Source organism: Mytilus californianus, unplaced genomic scaffold, assembly GCF_021869535.1.
Source record: "Mytilus californianus isolate M0D057914Y unplaced genomic scaffold, xbMytCali1.0.p SCAF_9, whole genome shotgun sequence".
Lineage (NCBI taxonomy): Eukaryota > Metazoa > Mollusca > Bivalvia > Mytilida > Mytilidae > Mytilus > Mytilus californianus.
Genome location: NW_026262745.1, coordinates 16,580,172 through 16,592,504, shown reverse-complemented (window position 1 = coordinate 16,592,504; position 12,333 = coordinate 16,580,172).

Genomic DNA, 12,333 nt, shown 5'->3' with positions numbered 1-12,333 from the left:
CCTCCTCCCTCCCCATAAAAAAACACCCAAAAACAACTCTAGTCATCGGCCATACAAAACCATGAAAACGGCCAATAAACTTTCTCATTTAGAACTCTTCGCTGAACAAAATCTTGTAAGCAACACTCTAAAAAGAATATCTAGGTAGGAAATCGTATTATACAAAGGAACATTTCTCAAGTGTTTCTGTTGTGATGTATGGATGGAATGATGGCTGTTTAACGTCCAGTAGCATGTTGAATGCATATTCAGGACAAAAACATGATAATATGATATGAATATATAGTCTGCGTTGTACTACACAGTCACGCTGAGCCGATTTTTTTACGTGCTAACACAATTTTGTTTTTCTTGTTAGAATAATTTGCTGAAAAAGTTCTTGTAAGCAACCCTCTTAAAAAATTGCTAGGTAGGAAATCGTATTATACAAAGGAACACTTGTAACTTGTTTCTTTTGTGATGGGTGGATGGAAGGATGGCCGTTTAACGTCTAGTAGCAAATTAAATGTATGTTTTCGTACATGTAGTTGATCAAGTCTTTCCGTTATATTAACTTAAAATTGTATTTTTTTTTCAATTCTCCTTTCATTTTAATAGACATTATTTGAGATCCATTTATTTATATGACAAGCGCATATACCAAGCCCTTAAACAGTTTATCTTATCTTACTTATACTTTCACCAGTCTTTTTCTTCTTAATATCTATAAAGGCTATATTACTGCATTCAATGTATATCAATATAATCAAATGTGCCTGTCCCAATTCATCATCCTGTAGTTCAGTGGTTGTCCTTTAGTTTGTTGCTCCAAAAATGTTGGCAGGAATGATACATGTATAAGTGTAGCTTATTTAAATGGCTACAGCTACCATATATTATACATGTATATCAATGTGCAGAGGGGGCATCAGTGGCGGAACTTATGTAAAATGATCACTATTCTGCCATCACTGAGATTGTGGGAGGTTCATACGAATAATATTTTAATATACGTAGATTTTCCTGCAGAAGTTTGCTGGTTCTCTCTTGGTACTCCGGCCACCTCGAACAAAAAAGATTGCAACATTGATAAAACCAAATGGGATGAAAGTGGTGTTAATCACCAAAAATTAATCAACTAATCAATTGACATGTACAAAATCATTGTGCTATTTTCAAAACCCATGATTCTATGTTAAAAAAAAGTTCGGAAATATAGCACACAACTGAGCAAGACTGGATACAATTTTTGAATCTTTAACCTTGGATATATTATATTAAAAAACTTTTCAAATTTGAAGAGTGTAGCACATTTATGCTTGAGTTAATTATATATTAATCAAGCTTAATAAACTAATTTATTGTTTACTTTATATCATGCAAGGACAAAACTGAAGGATCAGAAGAACACAATTTGAGTTAAGATGTTTTATGAAACTCTGGCAAGTTTTTCTAATTGTTCTCTGAAATTTTAGTTCATCTAAGAATCTATCTATCCAGCCTCAATTACAGCAACAAAGTGAAACATAACAGGACTACGTAATGCATGGAGTAATATTAATGCATTTCAAAGTTCACAATTATGAATATATTTAACTGTAACATAATGAAAAATAGCAGTCCAAATTGAATCAACAATGTAGATTTAAAACTACATTTCATTTAAGTTTGTCATTTAATGTTTTTACAATAAAGCCTACGCCCGTTAAAGAAACAACAGGAAATTATGAAGGCCACAGTATAATGAAGAAGGTCTTAATGGAATATTATATTCCTCAACCAGAGTGTTTGTATGCAAAGTAGTTATCCATATGAGTATCATACATTGAACATGTAAGATACGCTGGATTTCAACTGTTAAATTACTGTCAAATAATCTTTAAAGCAACATTTCATCCATGATGTAGAGGTATCATATTAAAGAAATGGGAGTACATTTCGTAGTTTGTGTCCTCATATTTAAGAGAAAAAAATACTCCGTATTCAACACGTTCAAACCATAAGAATTTCTTGAAAAGAAAGATATATTTATCTTACCGTGTTTAACCCCTAGAACAAACTGTCTTCCGTTTAATGATGTATTATTCCGCTTGAAATTAAATTATTATCTTTTTATCTTTCTTTTAATTTTGAATATCTTTATATTAGTACCTTTAAAAGAAACTATTTCTTTCTGACTTATTATTACAGATGAAAAAACAGTGTCTGTGAAAATAACAACAAATACAAATTTTAAAAATCTTCTGCACCCTTTCCCCCTAAAAAATAATTTCAACATTGTGCAAACAATTAGGATGTATACTTTTATTTACAGTTTTTATGATAAAAAAAATTATGTACAATGCATTTGCATATTAGCATAATCATGATAATGACAAAACGGTTCAATATTTCAAATAATGTATTCAGAATCTGGGCCTGTTCGCCTCGTCATTTTTATCCCAGTTGAGTTATCCCATATTCACATTTGCTTTTTTTTTATCATTTCGGTGATATGTATTTGTTGCAAAAGAAAATTGAGATATCAATACATTTATTTTTCTACCTCTTTACGCTATTGCTGATAAAATGTTGAACCCTTTTAGACTGAATTATGTACTTGACTACTTGTATTACAGGACGCATATTAAAGAACAAGTATAAAATGGATGAGAAGATGAGAGCTCTACTTCTGATTGTTATGGTACGTTTATTCATTACATATATCTTTGTTTTTGGTAGTATAATTAAAGGGACATTAGCTACGAGATATAAAAGAATTTAAAATAAGATTTTTTTTGTTCAATCATTAATGAAAGTGAAATAGTGAAATAATAATTCGCTTTTAGCAGCCAACTTGGTTCAATTTTGTCAAAATAAGCTAAGAAGCATCGCTGATGAATAATTTATTATTCACTTGCAAGTGAATAATTCGACTTCATTGAATCCATATTCATGTGACCTTCAATTTAAACCCTTAGCTGGACATGGGTTGCGCATGCATTCATTTATTAAAAGGAATAGAATGTCAACATTGAAATTGAAACAAGGATGAACCATTTGGTTGACTGATTCGATCCACAAAAAAATCATTCTTATTCAGGTAAAATGATGATAAACATACTTTTTAACCTACAATATATGAAATCGAACAGACTAAGAAAAATCCAATTGCACGTGGGGACTATCTGTTTGTAGTTAAATTTATGTTTATATCTGGTTATATGACCGTCGGCAGTCTTAGGAGGTCATCTCGATGGCTTCTAGACAAAAAAAAAACACACGAAATGTTGATACATATCATCGAGTTCATGCATTGTGAATTGTTTATTTAAGACTTTTTGCAATTTGGATATACATTTTAGTCATATATATATAAATCAAATATGAGAATTTGAGTCAAATCGGTGAACATGAATTTGACAGCTAATGCCCCTTTAATGCAACAATAAAATTGTTTTACTTGTATTCAGAATTGCTTAAATGACATTAACGGTCAAATTGCACTACTCAAGAGTCGCATTTAGATAATTGATGTCTATTCAAGCAACCTTTAGCTTAATCACAAATAGACGGATTTGTACTGACATAAACAATATGGCGGGTCCCACACATGGAGCAGGATCTGCTTACCCTTCTGAAGCAGCTGCGATCTGATTCATCCCGGGTTTTTGGTTGGGTTCGTGTTTCTGAGTCTTTAGTTTTCTAAGTTGTGTTTTGTATACTATTGATTTTCTTTTGGTCGTGTTTCATTTTTTGCCATGGCGTTGTCAGTTTGTTTTCGACTTATGAATTTGTATGTCCCTTAAATATCTTTCGCCTCTCTTTTTCAGCTGTTCGGATCAGGTCAAAGGTTTTGGTGTTCTTAATATATGTAATATTTTCCATCAAAAGCTATTCAGAAATGTCCCGTGCATAGTATAGTGTCAAAATTTCCACACTAAACTATGCACATGATATTCCTGTATCAACTTTGACTTACCAGCCTAAACTATCCGTCCAATATCTTATGTTGATAATTTTGTAGGTCGGGGACACACTTATAGTAGACTAAATTATTATCTTTTATCTTTCTTTTAATTTTGAAATGTGATTTTAATACCTAATTTGTCGTAACCTACCTGTCATCGTAATCCTCAGAAACACCAGTAAACGGTACATGACATTTTATCAACTGTCTTTTATGAAAAGAAAGTTACTTTTCTGTCATACATTTGTAACCCCTACCCAATCCAATTTAAAATATTAATATTTCATGGCCATGCTTACTCATCTTACACAAAGAAGCCAATTTGTGCATGCATGGCAAATGAATAAAGGAAACATTAAATATACGTCAATAAAACAGAAACCCAAGACTTTTTTGGTATCTTTTAACTTCAGATAACAAATTTAGAAAAAAATATATATTTAAAACGCAGGTATAAATAAACTCATCATAGATACCAGGATTGAAATAAATGATTACGTTTTGAATTTGTAATCAAGGATGTTGCGTACGTGACCGTTCATTATATAATTCTAGTATGTGGATTTAGAAATAGAAGTTATTCAGTAAAAGAGATAAAAAAAAGTTTACAAATCGTTAGTCGTTCTTGCAAATAAGAGATGATGTAAGTAATACATAAGTTTAATGATTCAGTAGTGTAATGTTTGAATATATTTGGTAGGTGTACCCTTAATCCTTCATTATTTCCGATTACAATGATTAAGTTTTCCGATAATTACACTGGATTTTTTTTTCTAGTAAAATTGATGACATGGAATTTCATTAGAAACTTGAGTTTCAGTTTAATGTTACAATAACTCATTTAAAATCGATGCGTCGATCCTTAAACTTGAAAAAAAAAAACACAGTACACATGTGTACTGTTACAATATTACCGGAGATGCATAGATAAATGTATTTATCCCAGATGCTTGTTAAAACCCAACAACAGATTGGCAGTATTTGGCCACAGCCTTTAATATTATTTAAATTTATACATATTGTATATAAGTAATCTCAATATAAATGTATGTAAGTGCCGCAGATCTCTGGCAATTTAACTGTCACTTGTATATCTGAAAATATGAGGTTACCGGCATATCGCTGATTATGGCAACCGTACTATCAAATATATATATAAATGACTACCACAGATTGTGGTAACTGAATATAAGACTAGAACAATTTGGATCACCGTGGGAACACAGGTGAGGGATCAAAACCCTTACATTGATCATCTGTAGTGAATGATACTATTTATAAAACGAAATGATTTTTGATGCAGCGAATTATGCAATCCGAGTACATTTGTAAGTCATTCTTTGACGACAGTTCTTTTTACATCAAGCGGAATTCTTCATCTGTCCATTTCGCAAATTACACGTAGGCTTCCAGAAATGTCAACTCATGCATCACCTGAAAAGATAACATAAACCAAAGCAGTTTCCAATTCTAAATATATTTACAAGAATTGCATATTCAATATCAGTAACAAATATGTTTACTGAAATTCTCAAGTGTTTCTTCTGAGAGATGTCCTTCATTGTTATTGTATTTTAACTTCTCCAAGTATCTGTTTCTATTTCGATGTAAAACAGTGTCCACATTTGCAAACCAAACACAACAAAACGTTTAATTTGAATGTCATGTGCACATACGGACATTCAGCATAATTAACCCCTGCACAAGTCATTACAAAAATTGGCCGATCAAATAACATAAATCTGTGTCCACACTTGTTTATATTTACAAAATAATCAATTTACTGGGAGGGATGGCGGGTTTTTGGTTTTATATTGGAGTTCAATTGTCTCCTGCCTTCCTCCTTGGATCCAAATTGAAAAAGGCTCGTTACGTCAGATTTAAATGTTCAGTAACCACCAATGAGATTATGGTATAAATGTATACGTAAACTCACTAATAACCAAACAAAACATATAGGGTACAGCGCACCGTGATAACTGAATTTAAGTACAAGACTTAAATTCTATTATCCCAGATGCTTGTTAAAACCCAACAACAGATTGGCAGTATTTGGCCACAGCCATTAATATTATTTAAATTTATACATATTGTATATAAGTAATCTCAATATAAATGTATGTAAGTGCCGCAGATCGCTGGCAATTTAACTGTCACTTGAATATCTGAAAATATGAGGTTACCGGCATATCGCTGATTATGGCAACCGTACTATCAAATATATATATAAATGACTACCACAGATTGTGGTAACTGAATATAAGATTAGAACAATTTGGATCACCGTGGGAACACAGGTGAGGGATCAAAACCCTTACATTGTTCATCTGTAGTGAATGATACTATTTATAAAACGAAATGTTTTTTGATGCAGCGAATTATGCCAGGTTGACATTGAAACCAGACATTGGTTACAATGTCAACCGCCATAAAATGGGGGTTCGCTGCCAAGCTGTGTGCCAAATACATTAACCAATAATCAAAACATTTCAAACTGAAGAAATAAAAATCATTTTATGTAACTTAAATTATACAAGTCAGATAATTAATCATACTTATATTTTTATATCTATCTTCTGTTTCAGTAGTTGTAAATATATATACTTACCAACTGCCTTATGCATGAGCAACAAAACCACCTGGGTCGATAAAAAAAAATTCCAAGAGAACATAAGTGTGTGTAAAGTTTGTAAAATTTTAGAAGACGAGGAACACTTTTTCCTTCATTGCCAAATCAGAAGTGATATATGAAGTCCATTATTTAACACAACTAAAGCCCATTGTTCTAATTTTAACCAGCTCTAATCAAATTGTAAACTATTTTAGATCCAAGTAAAGATCACTGATAAAGATATTTGTCAAGACTTGTGGCTGTATAATAAAAGTAATCCATGGAGTGACGAAAATAAGGTCCACATTGGTCAATTATCTATATACTTATTATATAATGATAATGTATAATTATCAATATTAACTTGACTTGCTTAGAACTTTGTTCATGCATTGTTTGCTTCCTGTGTACATGGATATTATGTTTGCATTTTAACCCTTCAGGTTTTTACTTTTTGCAATTAGTTATGTATTAAGAAAAAAAATTGTTTCCGACAAATGACAGATGTACCCCATCGATTTTAATATCGTTTCACTTCTGGAAATGTCTCACAATCTCCAACCAAATCTTGACAGGTTAACATTTATAAACAACTCTATGTTGCATTTAATTTGATAATAGTTCTTATTTGTGGAGGAAAACTATCAAACTGTTTACTGAACTGCGACTTCGACATTATTATGACAGAAAGTCTTGAAACATTTACCATCATTTTTGAAAAATCAGCTCTTCCAACCTTTTATACAAATTAGCATTGGCCGACAGCAGAAAATATTCCCAAATAGGGCATGCCAATAATACCCGCATGAACTTGCTGGATCAAATGCTTTACGTAACCCGAATTGCTCATGATCATTATACCACTTTGTGTTAATATTTCGCTTTGCATCTAAATGAACAGTTGTCGTGTACTTTAGTAGACTCTGGGTCCATTTGGATGAGCTGTACAATAGACATGTACATTTATTTAACAGATGTTCATTACTGAATGAAGAAAACGAAATTGATTTTGTGTATTGTTTAACTAATTTAAAACTAGCTTACGTGTAGCCGGCTTTGAATAATTGTTCTAAAACAATATACCAAAATTAATAATTGATATTATACAACTTTTTCTCATATACTTCCAGAAACATTTAAAGCTTTATCAATATGCATGCTAACATTAGTTATTTGATAAGACTGAATAAGGTTACATTACCTAATGAACGATCTCGACTGGTTCCGGTGTTAAAATAGGATTATCTGTACTTGTAGTGGACTATACCTCTGCAGTTGTATTTAACATTCGATTGAATAAGGCTAATGTGGTAAATGGCAATACTATGTACCCCCGAATTGTAACAGATGTAGTTGCCTTTTAAATGTGGTACAGGTACAAATATAGCTGGTAGCCTTTCGTTGACTTTCTTGCAGAAGCTGCTACTGGCAGTTATTGGTGTAGTTTGCTTTTTCTTACTTACTGTCTCAGCTAACAGACATAATTGCTAAAAATTAAACTTAGAATTTTGTAACACAATATAAATATGAATTTGTATACTAGTATATATTAATATTTAATATTTCAAGTTAGAAACCTACTGACAAAATGTGATCTCCCTTGTAAACACTGAAAACTAGATCTTTTTCAATGTTTGTCCCGTTTATCCAGGACGCTACCAATTATAAATAAGTTGAAATAAAACAAACTTCCATTTGATGATATTTCCTTCTGTAAATAGCAAACGCCAAGTGCGACAAGCTATAGGAGCTTCATATACAGTTGGTTTAAAATGCTGCTATGCAAATAAATTCCTGGAACACAAACTTCAATCTATTTTCTACTGGCTGTATACCTCTCTGTAATATGCTAATCACCCGGATATCTATGCAGCTAAATCAGAAAAGTTCAGGGGGAAATTCTAAAGGAAATGATTGATATACCGCAAAGATAGATACTTTTAAAGCAAGCCACTATAAGCAAATTTAAACGGACTTTATCGTGATGTAAACATTATTAAGAAGGGATATAGTTACGATACTGTTGTCAGGTCATTAAAGATTGCATATTTTGGCGTTAATATTGATTCACTTATAGGGTCTTTGCATCGGCACTAAACACATTTATTTAAAAACCAGTTGTTGGCATGACACGGGTTATGTTCTTCTCATATATGTTATGATGGTATGATACTAAACCCCTAACGGGAAGGATTGTGCCTGATATTCATATGATGAAGACATAATCTTTCAATCAGTTTAATTGAAGTCTGGAGCTGGCATGTCAGTTAACTACTAGTAGTCTGTTGTTATTTATGTATTATTGTCATTTTGTTTATTTTCTTTGGTTACATCTTCTGACATCAGACTCGGACTTCTCTTGAACTGAATTTTAATGTGCGTATTGTTATGCGTTTACTTTTCTACATTGGATAGAGGTATAGGGGGAGGGTTGAGATCTCAAAAACATGTTTAACCCCGCCGCATTTTTGCGCCTGTCCCAAGTCAGGAGCCTCTGGCCTTTGTTAGTCTTGTATTATTTTTAATTTTAGTTTCTTGTGTACAATTTGGAGTTTAGTATGGCGTTCATTATCACTTAACTAGTATAAATATTTGTTTAGGGGCCAGCTGAAGGACGCCTCCGGGTGTGGGAATTTCTCGCTGCATTGAAGACCTGTTGGTGACCTTCTGCTGTTGTCTGTTCTATGGTCGGGTTGTTGTCTCTTTGACACATTCCCCATTTCCATTCTCAATTTTATTGAATATTCATCGATCGAAAAGACCGCAAATACATGTACAAAAATCAAGACGACCTTTCTTGAAATTGTATAACTTTAAAAAAAAAAGATGCCTACCTCATCAAAATATTTAGCTTTAATTTTGTTTTGTTTTTTTTTGTTTTTGACCTGGACAGACAAGCTATTCACGAAAAAACAATGTCTTTATCAAATGCTCACGTGAGAAGAGCAGACTGGTGTACTCAAAACATATAAAGATGTGAAAACAAAGTACATTTTGGCAAATTGTAACGTGCTTATGACTTTGTGGAACACTTCGAAAATAGGGGACCTGAAAGATCTTTAGATTTTAAATGTGCAGGATCAATATACAGCAAAGATTATTTTTTTTTAGAATTCAGTTGCACAAGCTTCTAATTCAATTAGCTCATCAAAACTGATGTGTTTTGCTTGTCAACAAAAATTACGATTAATGGCTTCTAAGGTCAAGACATTGGTCACGTGACAAAAGGTCAGAGTTTTGGTAAACGTGCATGCCACGTGGTTTTTTTTTACTCGTATCGTCTTATTTGTACTCGTTCATTAATAAAAATCAAAGTGTTCAAATCTTGAGTGAATGAGCTTCATTATTCTTGATAGATCTATATACATTTTGAAACCGAGATTGTCGCTAGCTCACCGAATTGCAAATATACTTATAATGAAATCATGAAACAAATTACCAAATGAATGCAAGATTTGATAAGAGTTAATAATCACAAACAACTCATCCGTAAACATGATTAATATCAAACAAAAAACATTTCCCCGACTATGTGATGTAGGTCATCTTCGCAGTTAAAAATTGCAGCCACAGGCTTGTTGCTTATTTTTTTTTCTCTTTTAAATACACGTTTAAGTGTCCTATTAAAAATCTATATCAGCCCAGGAGTGGGTTTTCAATCCTGTGTTGATTAGCCGGTAGTGAATCTTGAAAACTGATCACAAAAAATATTAATTCATTGCAATAGTTACAACAGCAAAATTTAAACATATGCAGAATTATATTATAATAAATATTAGGTAGATAAATTAATAATTATTTAGACTGTGACCGGTTGTTTGTTCAAAACAATGTTATGAATACAAACTCGTTCTTAATCCTTAGTCAATGACACCCATATTTGAATGATCACTAATGAATTATGCATAAAAGATGGTTCAACATATCTTAGGAAAACATAATTTTTTCATCAAAAGCAAAATAATTTTGGGGTGCCATGAAGATGATATCAAAAATCTGTAAAATTCGATGCAGTATTGAGTCCTTACAAAAGAATATGATATAGAAAACTGCTAAAAGATGCTAAACCAGAATCCTCACACACAAGTTTAATCTGGGAAATTCCAGAACTACGTAAAACCGAAAAAGAACAATGATCATGATTTTTAATTTCCACTAAAACCTTTTTCAAATGATGAAGTCGTACAAGGTACTGGACCATGGAAATCTTACGGCTATTTACTACTACTCTGCAAAGTGGATCATTCTATCTCGTTCTGATAATGCAAAAATTTTAAAAGAACCATTGAATCTGGTTATATATCTGTTACTTTGGAGTTCCACAAGGTTTTACACTTGGACCTTTATTATTCTTGGTGTATTTAGATTTTAAACTAAATAGTTCCTGGAATAATTAGTAAAAGATTTACCGAAACAACATAACTTTTGAACTATTTAACCTTTCAGATTGAAAATACCGGTAGAACAAACCCCATATTCATGAGTTCCGTTCACCATCAACCTGACAAGGAACATACGCATCAATAACATCATATCTTAAGCAAATAAATCATTAGGCTTCCTGAGAAGAAATATCAATATACTCCCGAAAGAAAGGGAAATAAGGCATACACAGTTATTGAAAGACCAAATTTAGTATAGCCAGAAGTGCTTGGAATCCATACCAGGAAAATCTCATAAAAAAATTAGAAATAGTGCAAAAAAGATCAGCGAGTTTCATTCAACATTAAATACAGTAGACATTACATCAGTCACTACCATACTTTAGGAATTAAAATTACCGTCATTAAAAACCAGACTAAAACTCAAAAAGCTCTGGTGTTTCATAACTTAAGGCACTATAATTATAACATCATGAAATAGCCATAAATATGCCAGATAATATAGAACCAAGGTAAATTCAGAAATATTTTAACAACAACCAACACTCACAAATACATATTCTTTTCTCGTATCATCAAAGGCTGGAACAAAAAAAAAACTTAAATAAAGATGATGCAGAGGCATTTAAGAATAGCCTCACATCTTATTTTATAGAGTTGTCACTTGGTATGTCTCCCCTTTTTATAACCACATAACTGCATACAGTCCTTTAATTTAAATGCCAAGCTTTTATTCCATCTTCTCGAGAATTTCTATTCCCATGATAAAGCAACATTTGAAAATCAGAATATAGAAACATGTTTAGCTTATGCTGCGTTTAATTCATCTATTTTAGTTAAAATGCCAAAAAAATTCTAAAAAACACATTACCTTTACTTTAAAAACACGTGTTTTTAGTACTAGTAAAACGTAGAAGTCCGTGGTGGTATGGTACTAATTCACTCGCATGGTAAATCAGTGAGTTTATGTGTTATGAAAACAAACAAATGTTTCGACGGAAACACTTTCATGTAAATACATGAATGTCTATAAAAGGCATTGTTCTAGATCTTTTAAAGTCCGTTTAGGTTTTATGCAACAACTTTTTTGCTGGGTTTGCAAAATACTCCACAAAAACTCTTTCTAGTTATCAACAACTATTTTATCAGCAACAAAAAAGATGGTCAGAGGTAATGTGAAACTACTTGTATAGGGACGGTGTGTACCAGATGTGGATTTGAATAAAAATCAAACCATCTGTTAGAGTACCTACAATTTAAGTCTTTTCCTCGTGCAATAGCATAAAACATTTCATCACTTTAACCTTTAACCCAGTTTTCTTAATTCGAAACACAAAGAAAGATTGAAAGAATAAGTCCAAACATATCTTTTCAGAAAACAGAATGGTCAACGTAGGAACAAAAACATTTAT